The sequence below is a fragment of the Mus musculus genome, chromosome 12 (genome assembly GCF_000001635.26).
Source record: "Mus musculus strain C57BL/6J chromosome 12, GRCm38.p6 C57BL/6J".
In the NCBI taxonomy this organism is placed as follows: domain Eukaryota; kingdom Metazoa; phylum Chordata; class Mammalia; order Rodentia; family Muridae; genus Mus; species Mus musculus.
The window spans coordinates 74283089-74296598 of NC_000078.6; the positions used below are offsets into that span (position 1 = coordinate 74283089).

At 43.4% G+C, this 13510-nt stretch overlaps 1 long non-coding RNA gene across 3 annotated transcripts; it reads left to right on the forward strand.

The window, feature by feature from the left end:
• The first annotated feature begins 1187 nt into the window (after positions 1 to 1187).
• On the forward strand, positions 1188 to 12862 carry 1700086L19Rik (RIKEN cDNA 1700086L19 gene). Of its 3 annotated transcripts, none has more exons than NR_030733.1 (5): positions 1188 to 1368; positions 2427 to 2550; positions 5620 to 5846; positions 12235 to 12350; positions 12465 to 12862. It is a non-coding gene; the product is annotated as an RIKEN cDNA 1700086L19 gene (long non-coding RNA). The 3 variants fall into 3 exon arrangements; NR_030734.1 differs by having other exon boundaries at positions 5625 to 5846; NR_030735.1 differs by lacking the exon at positions 5620 to 5846.
• The last annotated feature ends 648 nt before the right edge of the window (positions 12863 to 13510 follow it).

The following is a 13510-nucleotide window of genomic DNA, read 5'->3' on the forward strand; positions in this document are numbered from 1 at the left end:
AATTCTGTACTCCTTTCTTAGGAGAAATTTATCATCAAGGGAGCATGCTAAGCAGAATTTCTTTACTAGGTATTTTGGTTTCCTTTCTTGAATTTGCTCATTGGCTTCTCAGATGTTCCCACTTTGAGGTTCTTGCAGTCTTCTTTTTTTTCTTTCCCCTCAATAAAATAAAACCATTTCACAACAGCCACGGTGAGGATGAGAAGCAATGGTCAAGAATACAAACAAAAACTGAATCAAAATAAGCTCTATCAAGAAATTGGAGAAGCTGCAAACCTTTGTGGAAACTACATTAAAGCAACAATGACTGAAACATATGTAGTTTCCCCAGTATCCTTTGTGGAAAGTACCCTTTTGAGGTGCATTTAAAAAGATAGATTTTATTTGCCTTTTGAGAACTTAATACAGGTATGCAATGTGTTTCGACCATATTCATTTCCCACTCCCGGGACCACTATCCCTGGAAACCCCTACATCTTTCTTCCAACTTCATGTCATTTGTGTGATTATTTTTTATAGAACATTTCATATTAATTGAAGGGTTTATTCTTCTCTCATTTAGATGAAGTCTAATGGTATAGAGGCAGAACACTAGACCATGGGAACACCCCATGGAAACACTCCCCCTCGTCTACCCGGTGCCATCCTCCCGTTTTTAGGAGGTAGCCATATAGGGTGCCCAAAGGAATTAGACTCAGGATTGAGTTTCATGGATTAATATTTCCCTCTTTCAAGTCTGTCAATTGCTCAAACCTGCTTGTAGTAACAGGAACACAGTGGGACACAGTCCCGGAGCCAAAGGATCCCTCACACCTTTAAATGCAGTTCCACCTCTGTCCCCATTCAACTTCCATGGGGACACCAATCCAGCCTCCAGTGAGTGACCGTTTTCTGGGACGCGAGACTCCTCTTAACGCTCAGGCCCGCGACGCTCCCGCTCCCGTGTCGCCAGCTCTCCTGGACCAAGTCAGTGTGACCCGTGGCTGGACCCCTCGTTCTCAGCCTTCCTTCCCGGTAGAGCTCCCAGTCTGGCTCTCAGTAGCCCCCTCTGGCGCCCGAGACCTTCAGGAAAGTTGCTTCGGGCGGTGGAGGGGCGTCATCGCCTCCTAGCAACGCTCCTAGCAACCGGATAACATCTGCTCCCTTTGGTCCAATGCGCGCCTAGAAAAGCCGCGCGCCCGCCTCGCGTTCTGAGCCGGAGCGAGAGGCGCTTCAGAGAAGGAGGGACCGACCTGCAGGAGCCGGCCGCCCCGCCGAGCTGCAGTCGCTGCCGCCGCCGCTGTCGCTGTCGCTGTCAGAACCCGTCCGAAGAGTGACACCTTCGCGAAAAAACAGGAGCTGTGAAACATTTGCACACGCAGTCTTCGGGTAAGTGGACCCCTCTCAAGGTTTGCCAGGACCCCTCCAGCCAGGCATCTGACCCGAGGCCCAGAGAAGACGCGTTCCCTACGGCTGGAGGTTAGGGACTTGGCCTCGGATCCCACCCTGCCCCCAGCCACTGAAAAGTGACTAGCCACTGGTCCCGAATAACTTGATTTGATTTTTTAAATGCCAGGATTGGATATTGAGACTCCCCCTCTGTTCGCTACTGTCTGTTAGTGCTTAGAAGTTTTCCACCTTCCTTGATTTTGCTTTGCCTGGCTGCCCGAGGCTGGAGAGCTGGAGGCAGCTCCCAAAGGCAGCCCGTGGTTATGGATAAAACGACACGAAGTAGGCTCCACGAAATTCAGTCAACACGGGCTTCTGTTTTAGGTCCTCATCTGGAAAGGGTCCAGCTGGCCAGGAGCAGTGGTTCACTGGTCCTCAGCCTCCTGAGCAGTAACCATAGTAACTCACCTCTCTAGATGGGATCGTCCTTATTGGATGCCCGTCTTCCCTTGGAAAGCCCGTCTCTCTAAATATAGAAGATGATGAGATCCGTGAGCACACAGCCATGCAGACTAGGTGTGGTTAAACGGAACCCTTTGCTGAGAACTATCTTCAAACGTGGAGCAGCTACTTCAGACCTTGCCAGAAAGAGTCAGTATGTCAGAGAAAGAACAAGTTATGGTGTTTTGAGTTAATTGCTTTGTTATTTTGGAGGGTGATGCAGCCTAAAATTATACAAGAGCTGGCTGTGATTTTTTTTTTAATCACATTTCCCCAAAATAACCGCTCGAGTAAATCACTGACAAGATGAACTATTGTGCACTTTTCAGATCTCTTAGGGGGAGTTGACGTCGCTCCTACTTAAACTTAAGTGATCCTGAGTTTGAAGGTTTATCTTTCTTTCTAAACCATGTCCCAGATCGGCCCCACCTCAAACGTCTCAGTGCCGCCCCCCATCCCCACCCCACCCGCCTTCTCCTGCCCTGATAACTTATTCATGTCCCTGCATCCCTGATTCTTTAGAGGTGTCTTATGCCAGTATGTCTCCTTGTTTCAAGATCCCAGGTCCCCATTCATGAGCCCGAGGCTGTGAGACATGCTCCATGTGCCAAGGGGAGTTCTCACCACATCTTCCGAGGCTGTCCTAGACATACACTCTTCGGTCTGAGTCAGCATTACCAGGTAATCACCCTCCGAAGAGAAATTACTGTTTAAATATGTATCCAGAGAAATAAACGCTAATGTAGCAGCCCGGCAACTTACAGGATCAATAGAAGGGGCTGTTTGTATGGGCGGTTGCTGGGGAGAAGTCAATAAAGGTTTTCTGTAAAAAGGACATTTGTAGGCTGGCAGACTTTCCTCTCTTAGACCCCTGTGAATTGGGTGGGTCAAGTGAGGGAGCCTGGCTCCCGGAAGATGGCAAGTGGAAGCTTTCTGAGCACACTGGCAGTGTGGGTCTGGGGTGAAAGAAACCAAGAGAGAATCCTTCAAGTTGCCATAGGAGGTTGTGGGGACTCATGGAATGCTAATTTACACGGAGACTTGTGGTAGAGACCATGGAGAACTAACTACTTTCTTCCCAATTGTAAGACTGAATTTGGTGCATAAACAAATGTCCAGCTCCCTAGCACCTTGGAACTTAGTGTACTGAGGCATCTCTGGGCAGTACCCTGCCAGAGGCGACTAGCCCATCGAATGATAATGACAAATTCCAAAAGATGTACCTTCCAGTTGGAGAGGATCCATTCAGATTCCTATTCAAACACTTGCTCTGATTTCATATGGCTTTATGAATGTCATGAGACCTTGAAATCGTCCATTTAATATTAGAGGCTAAGATAATGATATATACAACACCAAATACTCTTCATTAGCTCTTAGTACCAGCCACCCTCCTCTCTTCTTCCAATAATTACCCTGTTTTATTGTGAGGAACAAATTTGTGGAGACAGATGAGACTTACCGCGGTCTTCCAGGGGTGTGTGTAAGTGTTTTGTGCATGGCTCATTCTCAGCCATGATGATTGGTTCCTGTATATATGTATTAGTTTTATAATTTATACATATATATATATCCCATTTCTTATGTAATATACATAGAAGTTTAAATCCCCTATGTCCTTAAATGCTTGAGAATGTCACTTGCTAGTCCATTGAGACAACTGTCACAATCAAAAAGTCAAAGGGCTTCTCAAAATTTAGTCTTGACTTTCATCATGAAAGTCGAATATGTAGAATATATACAGTGCAGATTTTGGTGAACATGCCTGTTTTAAAATTATCATAGTATTTAGTCCTTAATTTTTTTTAAAAAAAGTAAATGCTATGAAGATAGTAAATACTTAATCCTAATGATGTTGGTGGGTTCACAGCTACAGTGAATCTGCAGTGGCCCTCATCACTGTAGCTGCCTTCCATGCTTGCACACTCTGGGTTATAAAGAGTATGTGTGTCTGGGATATGATGCCTAGATCAAGCTCAGGGCAAACAAGGGCTTAGGGATGAAACCAGGATCTGGTGACAGCCTTGCATCTCCAGCTGCTCACTCTGCTGAAGTTTTTAGGAGCACATTAACATTCATGTTCGGACTCATGTCATGAAACTTCTGTAAGGCCTCAAAGATGCCTTGAGACACAACAGAGTCCTTGAAATCTACATCAAGGCTTCTATTCCCTGGTTCCCTGCTCGTGACTTGGTTTCAACGGGATAAACATTGGAGTCCAAAGTGTCCCTGAAAGCCAGCGCAGAGCCAGCTTAGACTGCCTGCCTGGGCAGCGCATGCTTCTGAAACTGACATGAAAACACACACATGAAGTGAAATATAAAATATACAAAAATACAAGTATAAAAATGTAAACGTAAAAATGAAAAATAGCCTTTTCAGAAACAGAGTCAGGCATGAACTGACCAAACTCAGAACTGAGGCTAAGGGCAAGAAACCTGCCTTCATGTTGGGCCTGGGGTCCTGCAGAAGCCAGTCTTGTTAAGTTTTTTATTTACATTTAATTTTGAAAAATGAGTTGTCTATTTAAATACTTCTAGTACTTTATTTCCCCCTACTGCTCTAACACAATTACTTTAATTTTTTTTCCCAGTCAAAACTATACAAAGATACCAATACAGACCCATCCAGTTTCTGCTAACAATTCTCAGTGGGAATAATGAGGGGGTGGTACTAGTGGAAGGCAGTAAGAGCTTACTAATGTTGTATTCAGTACTGTAAGAGCCTTATATTTAGAAAAAAAAAGTCCAACGATTTGCTTTCATATTTTCAAGACAGCGTCTTCCCAACAGCAGAGAGATAGGAGACTTCTCAATACTAATGGTTGAGCGGGTGGGGAAGAGATACAAGTGTGAGACTGGGAACCCTGCAGGGATGTAGTAGAGAGTCTGTGAGACTTCAGGTGCTTATCCAAAGGGCCAGGACATGAAAAAGCTGGGGACATTATCGAAGAGATCTGTCTGTACACGCTACTTGTCACGTTGGGGTGAGACAGACAGTGGCTTTGGGGGATTGCCTGAGCTTGAATGCAGTGCCACACAAGGATGTTCCATACCCATAGAAGAAAAGCATCTCACTGTTAAAGACCATTTTCTTGCTAGCGAACCTCTAGTTGGGAGCCCAGATCAGACACCGTAAGAGCAAGGATAAAGCCCCGTAAGAGCAGAGCAAAGGCTCCCAGAAAACTGAATGGGGGGTTGGACTTGAGTTTCACGCCGACCATGGACAACAGGAGCAAAACTGGCCTTGGTCAGGGCAGCCCAAATAAAATATGGATGGTGATATATAAACAAAAGATGGTGTGAATGATACCGCTTAAATGACTCTGTGAGCCACAGGTCAGGGGTCAAAACTCTCCTCTCTGAGCACTGGCCCTGGGTACACACAAGAGTTAAAGTGTTTCTCTAGATATTATCAGTTAGATTTTTTTTTGATATTTCATATTCAGAAAGGTAGTTGCTTGGCCAATTTTCATTCTCTGTCAATCCTGTGTTGCGAAGTGAAGGATGTAGGGTTAGGGGCGCCATACCCCCAGAAAGCTGTAAATCTTAAGGTGTGCTCTGCAAGCTCACTGTTTTTGGCTTCGGTCATTGGCAAAGCCTGGCTGTGGTGCCTTGTAACTTCCTTATTGCCTAGGTGATCGCCTCTTGTTTAATGGTGTTCTCTCTGGCTCAGTGATCAGTGGAACAGGATGGGCTTGTGGGATTGCTGGCGCTCTGTTCAATAGTCCATGTCTGTGCTTTGGCTCAGAGCAGACAGTGCTGCTGCTACCTCGAGAAATCGCTGGCCATCAGTGTCCCTGGAAGTCCCTAAGAAAGCCTTGCAGAATCTGCAGCTTGTTGGGAATCTGAAACTGCCAATAAAATCAATATTGTGCCTGGAGTAGATGATAAATCTGAAGAAAAAGATTACTCCATTGATTCAGAGCTAAACACCGACACTGAACTCTGCTGTTATAGAGCATATCATACAGAAAGGTACTGGGTGTTTGTGGGGGTATTGACAGAATGAAGGTAGCTGATAGAGCACTGTCAAATATCAGCAAAGCTCTATGTCCATGAGAAGCGGGATAGTGCCGCCTTGGACTTTGTTCCCATCTGCCTTCATGAACGTACTCATGAATGTTTTATGTAACCTGTGCTTCACACAAATGAGGACATAAATGCCCTACATATAATAGGATGCTTCTGAGTCAGATATATATTCATGGTTTTTTTTTTTTTTTTGAAAAGGGGTCATTGCAACAATGCTGCATAACAGCGATTGAACTGAAATTATGAGCTCATGTGACAGACTCCAAAGAAAGTGATTTTAAAGCATCATGTCAGCTAAATGACATACAGATCAGTACTTTGAAAATTGTTCCCCCCACTCCAACCCCATGAAAAAAAAGAAAAGCCAGTCTCTTGCCCAAAGACACAGAACAAATGACAGAGCTGGGTTTTGTCCTGCTGGAGCGCTTTAAGCCATACAGAAAGACCACAGAGCACGGCTAACGGGTCAGATGAGATAATTCTCATTGTTGCTGTTTGTTTTGTGTTTTCCTGACTACACCGAGGATTGAACCCAAGTCCCCGTGCGTGCAAGCTGGATGCTCTACTACCGAGTTACATCACCAGCGCTAGCTTAGATAATTTGAAACCAAAGTATTTACAGCCTTAGGATAAAAACTGCCATATGTGATGCTTTTCCTATTGGCTAAGCACGTTTTAGACAGGTATACTTTCAAAGGCCAAAGGCTAACATCACAAATCGAGAAAGGATAAGACCAGGCTTTATCTAGGATGGGCATCGGCTGTGGCTAGTGTGTACTTTCCCCACAGACCAGCCTCCGCTCCTTCTGTCCATGGCTGGGATGCACACCTCTAACCAGGTGGCTTCTGCTTGCTCCCCCTCCCCCCTTTTAAAACTATGTGTTCTTTAGAACACTGGGAAAATTAAAGACTACTAAGATGAAAGTACTAAACGCACCCGCTCCTTACTTTTTCTTGGGTATCTCCTTTGACCTAAAAAGAAAAATTACTGAGGTGGGGATTGTTTTTTCGCAGCTGTCTGCCCTTTCAAAGTGTTTATAAATTAATTTGCTGATGATGTTTCTTTAATGTACTGTCCCTGGGCCTCCTACCAAATGAAATCGCTTGAATGCGCACAGGATCCCAGTTGCCTGGGGGCAATGGCAGAACAATAAGGAAACAATCGTTTGTAATTGCATTTTAAGCATTTATTTAAAGGCCTATGTATGAACTGCCCTGCCAGGGCTCTAGTGACAGGTGGGTCACTCTGATCTGTGGCTTTTGTTGTTGAGCTCTTATGTTGTGACATTCATGGAGCCTGGCACAGACATTTTGTGTAACCCAGAGGTTACAACATTAAAAGTAATTTTTATGTTCAAACCAGCATTAGCTATTTTGCTTCAGGAAAAAAAAAATTCCAGCTCAGCTCAATTCAGTTTTGTAGCTTATGTATTATTATCCCCAGACCCTAGAATGCTGACTCTAAAGTCAGATAGTCATTTTGGTCTTGTTTATTTCATTGGATTTTAGGTGAATTGCAAGCTTTTTTTTTGGGGGGGGGGTGGCTGGAACTTAAGCACATTTATCTCTGTCAACTCTATCTGGACAAGTGAACATCTTTGATTATTCAGATTAGCGCTGATGAATTATCCAGGAGACGAGCTAAATGTTTAGAAGACAGCCCTCTTTTCCTTTAGCCACAAATGTATAACCATTAGGTAACACACCAGAAGCACAGTCTTGAGAGCTGGTGTGGGATTTGTATAATGAACCATCTTCCTGGAGGTCTTCAACTGATAACAATCCTCTCCGAGTGGCTGGGTGGTGGAAATGATCTTTGGATCAGAGCAGGTAGGGTGGGGAGCACTTGGCTTTTGTGAGACTGCTCTGTCTATTGGCTCATTATTCGACCTGTGGTTTGATGTAAGGCTTACCATGTATTAGGTGAGGTGTCACAGTGCATGATCAAGGCCACTAAACAAATGAGGTTTGGGATGAGTTTAGGCGATTGGTTTAAAGTCACACAACTAAGAAGTAAGAGAGCCTGAGAGTAGATCTATGCCTCCACCCACTTGCAGACCCCCAACTCTTAGCTACACAACTGGCTGTCAGCTAGAGTCTCTTCTGGGCCCTGGTTTGCTCCTCCGTGCTCAAAGGAGGCTGAAAGGCACGGCCAACGCATAGCTGCCAGCTCAGAAGATTTTGAGTTTTAATCTAGCAAGTAACAGATGTAGCAACTTACGTTGGTTACAGGCTTTAGCCTCAAAATGGCTAAAACCATCCTCCAAAAAGTGATGTGGAAAACATTGCAAAGAGCCAGGCAGCTAGCATTGGAGGGACTTGCTAAACTGACAGCAGTTGCAAAGGTGCTCAGCAATTCACCAGTGGGGGGGTGGGGGGGAGGGTGTTCCTCAAGAACAATAAACTGAGTGACTAAGAGCCTTCCTTGCCCAGGAGGAACAGGCTCAAGTCTAGACCTCTGAGTATTTGCTTTGTATTTTCAGGGTCTGTTGCATTCTATATTTTAGTGTAACTTCTGGAATATAGTGACCCGGAATCAGTCAATCTGTCTGTCTGTCCATCCATCCATGCATGCATTCATGAATTCATGCATGCATCCATCCATCCATTCATCTATACATCATCCATGCATCTCTCATATATATATATACATATATATATACATATATATATATATAATCTCATAGATATAGATAGAGATGATAGAGATAGAGATAGAGATAGAGATAGAGATAGAGATAGAGATAGAGATAGATATAGATATAGATATAGATATAGATATAGATATAGATATAGGTGTGTATATATTGATCTGTTAAATTGAAATAGCTTCCCTGGAGGATCAGTGGGGAGTGGAGGACAGAACAGTAAATTTGACACCTGGTGCTCCAGGCTGCAATTTGCAGTCCATCGTGCTGCTCTCAAATGGCTACATACTTAAGATGGCAAAGCAAGCCAATATGTAATAAAGGACACATGTATAGATGGAAACAATGTTGCTTACGGCAAGGCTGTGCTTCTAATTTCCAAGTCTTTCCTCACTCTTCCCTTCACTAGAGTAATTCATTAGAGTTTTCCAAGAAACATTGTGACCTGCCCAAGTGCCAGTGTTAGCAATAGGCACTGATCCTCTTAAGGTGAACCTGGGGGCTGCTGTTGAAAATGGACTTTATTCTTTACTGTGTAATTACAATGTGAGTTGGCTTTGTTCATGGTGCAAAAAAAAAAAAAAAAAAAAAAAAAAAAAAAAAAAAAGAAAGCACTCAAGCTGATAAAGGGAGGCTGACTGAAATCACAATAACAATATCAATCAACCCAGTTGTTTGGGTGTCAGTTGATTGGCTGAGTTCAACATTTAAGGCCTGCTAGTATAGTTGCCTGGTGCTGTAACACTCGGGATATCAAAATGTGTTCTCAGGTTAGCTGGCATAGATCTCAGTTGGATTTGGTGCAAAAGTTCCCCTCTAGACCCACTGGAAAGGTGAGTGAAGGGCCCAGTAGTTAAGAAGCCCTACAGGAGATTCTGGTGTGTGTTAACATTTGAGAACCACTGTTAGATCAGTTAGTCAGACAATTAATTAAAGAGGAATAGAGGACGTCCATGGCTCAGCATGTGCTTGCTGTATAAGCAGGGGAACCTGGGTTTGGAGCCCAAGCACCCCTGTAAAAGCCAGGCTGTGGTAAGGACCTATAGTCTGAATGCTAATAAGTTGAGGGCAAGAGGCTCCCTAGGGTCACTGGCTAACTAGTCTACTCAATTGTGAATCTAGGTTCAGTGAGAACCCCTATCTCAAATGAGTAGGGTGGAGACCAATCATGGAAGAAAACCCATGACCTCTGGACTCTGCTTGCATGTGCACATACCTGTGTACACCTGTATGTAGACGTACACAGACAGGAACCCATACACACCCATATACTATACACACACACACACACACACACACACACACTACATGTTCACATGCACATGTACATGTGTGCATGTACACAATAGGAGTCATTATTACAAGGGATAAGCAAAAGCTTTGTTATCTAGTTATCTGATGAATAGCTTTCAATGTAACCCTAGCAGTCTCTGTATCTTAAAAAAGAACAAACAAACAAAAAACAAAAACAACAAAAGAAAAAGAAAAGGAGAGCAAACTGGGTTTGGGGGGCGGATGCATTTGTTTTATTTATTTGATCGGTTTTATTTTTTCCCCCTAACCCTTTCAAGTAAGTGAGAAATCGACATAAACTGTCGTTCATCAAATCCAGGAACTCTGCGCACGGAGCTTCAGTCGCGTGTCCTTATCGTGTCACCTTCTCCTTTTGGTCAGATGCACACGTGCTTTGAACCCTGGATCCCTTAATAAAACACACGCCCACTAGCTTAGGGGCTCTCTTGGGTTTTTAACCCACAGTGACAGCAGTGAGGTTTTGGGATGCTTGAGGTGAGGTATGTGGCTTTCCTTACTGGCTCGGGAAGAGCATCCAGCTGCAGGAGGGAGGGCTGTGTGAAGCTAGGCCGGCGTGGCTCCAAGATGAAGGAAACACGACACAAAGCATGTTATTGAAGAGCACATTTTCAATATTTAAGCCTGTAAAAGCTCTAGAGTTTAGAGGAAAAGCATCAAGTGTCAGTGTAAATTTATTAAGCCTACATGTCTTTATATGCTAATTATTTTGTGACTCATTGGGTTCTATCAGAACTATTGGGTTAGGGTGAAGTAAACAAAGTTCAAATGTAAGCTTGCTTTCCCTCTGGACTGCAGAGGTCGAGTGAATACCAAAGGGGACTAGGTTTTCTAGTTCTCTCTGTTTTGAATTGGAATCTGTTGTGTTGGGAGTTTGATCTTGCTTCCATTCTGTGGCCACAGTGCCATCTAGAGTACATTCTGGGAACTCCTTTGGAAATCCGCGACCTCTAAATTGTTTTTCCTTAAAGTCAGAATCCTCAGCTGCAGTCGTATTTTCAAGGAGGAAACAAAGGTTTTCTACTTTCACATATTACACTGTGTCTTAGTCAGGGTTTCTATTCCTGCCCAAACATCATGACCAAGAAGCAAGTTGGGGAGGAAAGGGTTTATTCAGCTTACATTTCCACATTGCTGTTCTTCACTGAAAGAAGTCAGGACTGGAACTCAAGCAGGTCACGGAGCAGGAACTGATGCAGAGGCCATGGAGGGATGCTCCTTACTGGCTTGCTTGCTCAGCCTGCTCTCTTATAGAACCAAGATTACCAGCCCAGAGATGGTCCCACCCACAAGGGGCCTTTCCCCCTTGATCACTAATTGAGAAAATGCCTAACAGTTCGATCTCATGGAGGCATTTCCTCAATGAAGCTCCTTTTTCTGTGATAACTCTAGCTGTGTCAAGTTGACACAAAACTAGCCAGTACACACTACAATCAATTTTATATATATATAATTTCCTCATTATTAACCTCAATTATGCTAAATGTCAGGACCATTATATCAATTAGTTAAAATTTGTTTATTTTTGTAATTGTATTTTAATTACATTTCCCCCTTCGTTTTCTTTCCTCTAAACTCTCCCTCCCACTCTTCTTCAAATTCATGGTCTCTCTCTTTATCAGTTGTTTTTGCATGACGTATATGTATTTGCATATTTCTCTATATAGCTCTCTTAGTCCACATGATGTCACTTGTGTTTCTATTTTCATGGCCAGCACATTTGGCGCTGGACAATTGGGGTGCTCTCCCCTAGGGAGGATGGTGACTCCTACTCCTATCGTTCCTAAGTTGCCTGTAGCTCTTTGTGTAGGCTTAATGCCTCTTGGGCTTCTTTCTGTCCAGTTTGATCTGTCTGTCTTTGCTCAGCCCACATCTGGGCAGTCATGTCGGTGAGACTTTGTGTGTAGCTTCCGATGTTACTAGGAGACACAATCTCTGACTCTCTTTCTACCCCCTGTTCTGCAATGTTCCCTGAGCTTTATGTGTGGGCACCTCTTGTAGATGTGTCCTTTGGCTCCACAACTCTACAATTCGATGGGCTGTGGTTTTCTGTAATGGTTTTCACTTGTTATAAAGAGAAGTTTCCTTCACACACAAAATTAAACCTCACTTGAACTTGATTTCTGGAACTGCACAAGGAAATGGTCATAGAACCCTAAACTCGACCATCTATTTTGTGTCTCAAATGGCATTTCTCCGCCAGTAGTATTGTGATCTTAAGACAATTGCCAGTTGTGCCAGACTGTGCTGTTTGGTGAACAGGTGGAAATCTCTGGGGTGGCTGGGTTTCTGCTTACAAATGCCCTCTATATGATGAAATGCTCTTAGCCACAATGCCACCTGACCTTTCTCCAACTGTTTTTCTGTTTTAGCTTATCCAAGAGAAGTCCTATCATATTCATCAACAACGTCGAAAGTAGCCTACTTTAAGAGAAAATATGCAGAAGAAGAAGATCTACATCAAGATTCCCATGGGTATTTTCCAAAAGTAAGGCTTTAATTTTTCTCCCAAGTCTCCCTCCCGAATGTCATTGGTAGCACAAAGCTCTAGTTTTTTAGTGTCCTGTGTGTGTGGCGAATAACGGTTCTGTTTGCTTCCTAGCACCTGATATTACCGGAAGACAGGACTTGTATCCTCAAACTTTCCCTAGAGAAGCTCAGGTTTCTTGAAGACCCAGAAACCTACCTAAGAAGGTCTGTGTTAATTAACAATTTGCTGAGGAAGATACACCTAGAGACGGAGAAAGAGAGCTATGAATACTTCAAGGAAGCTCCCTGCTATAAGACTGCTTATTCTGATACGAGAAAACGGCTGAAGTTTATGGTACAGGAGTGCTGTTCCCAGTCTCTCTACTATGAAGAGCTGCACTCCTACCACATTGTGCCTTACACTTCGGAGAGTACCATCTATGGGATGGGCTACACTGGTGACCACTTGGAGCAAAATTCTCAGTTGCTCATTTATAAAATGAATTAAAAAGTAACTGTTAAGTTCATTGATATTCTGTTTCTAAATGCCTGAACTGTTTATAGTGAAGATGTTAATAGAAAACCCTCATTACCAGTGCACTTGATCTCAGTGATGAGATGCATGCTGAACCAAGGGGAGAGGATAATGGGTATTACCCAGCACCCCCTAGTGCCATCACCATGAATGGAAATATGCCCATTTTATCGTAAAGCAGTGGACTGATGCATTAGAAGGAAGGGGTTTTTGAGTCTTTTTGGTTTTGTTGTTGGTGGTGGTTTTTTGTTTTGTTTTGTTTTGTTTTGTTTGATTTGGTTACTTTTTTGGTTTTTTTTTGTGTTTTTGTTTTTTTGAGGTAGAAATGGATTGATCTTTAGTCAACGTGTTAGATTAAAATTCCTTCACCTAAATTCCATCACTCTTATTGAAAAGTAGCAAAAAAAAATAATAATAAAGAAAGAAAGAGAGAAAAAGCATATTAAATTGATAATGCTGTGACCCTGAGGGTTAAAGGTGGAATGAATCTAATTTTCTAGACTCCATGAGATTCGTTCCTTCGGAAATGCTTTGGCTGGTCACTGTGCCTGACGGTTGTTTGTCATTAGTGTCCTTAACCATGAGTGGCGGCTAAGAGGGGGCAGCACAGGCTTGCTTGCAGACAGGCTTGCCTGCTGACTGTG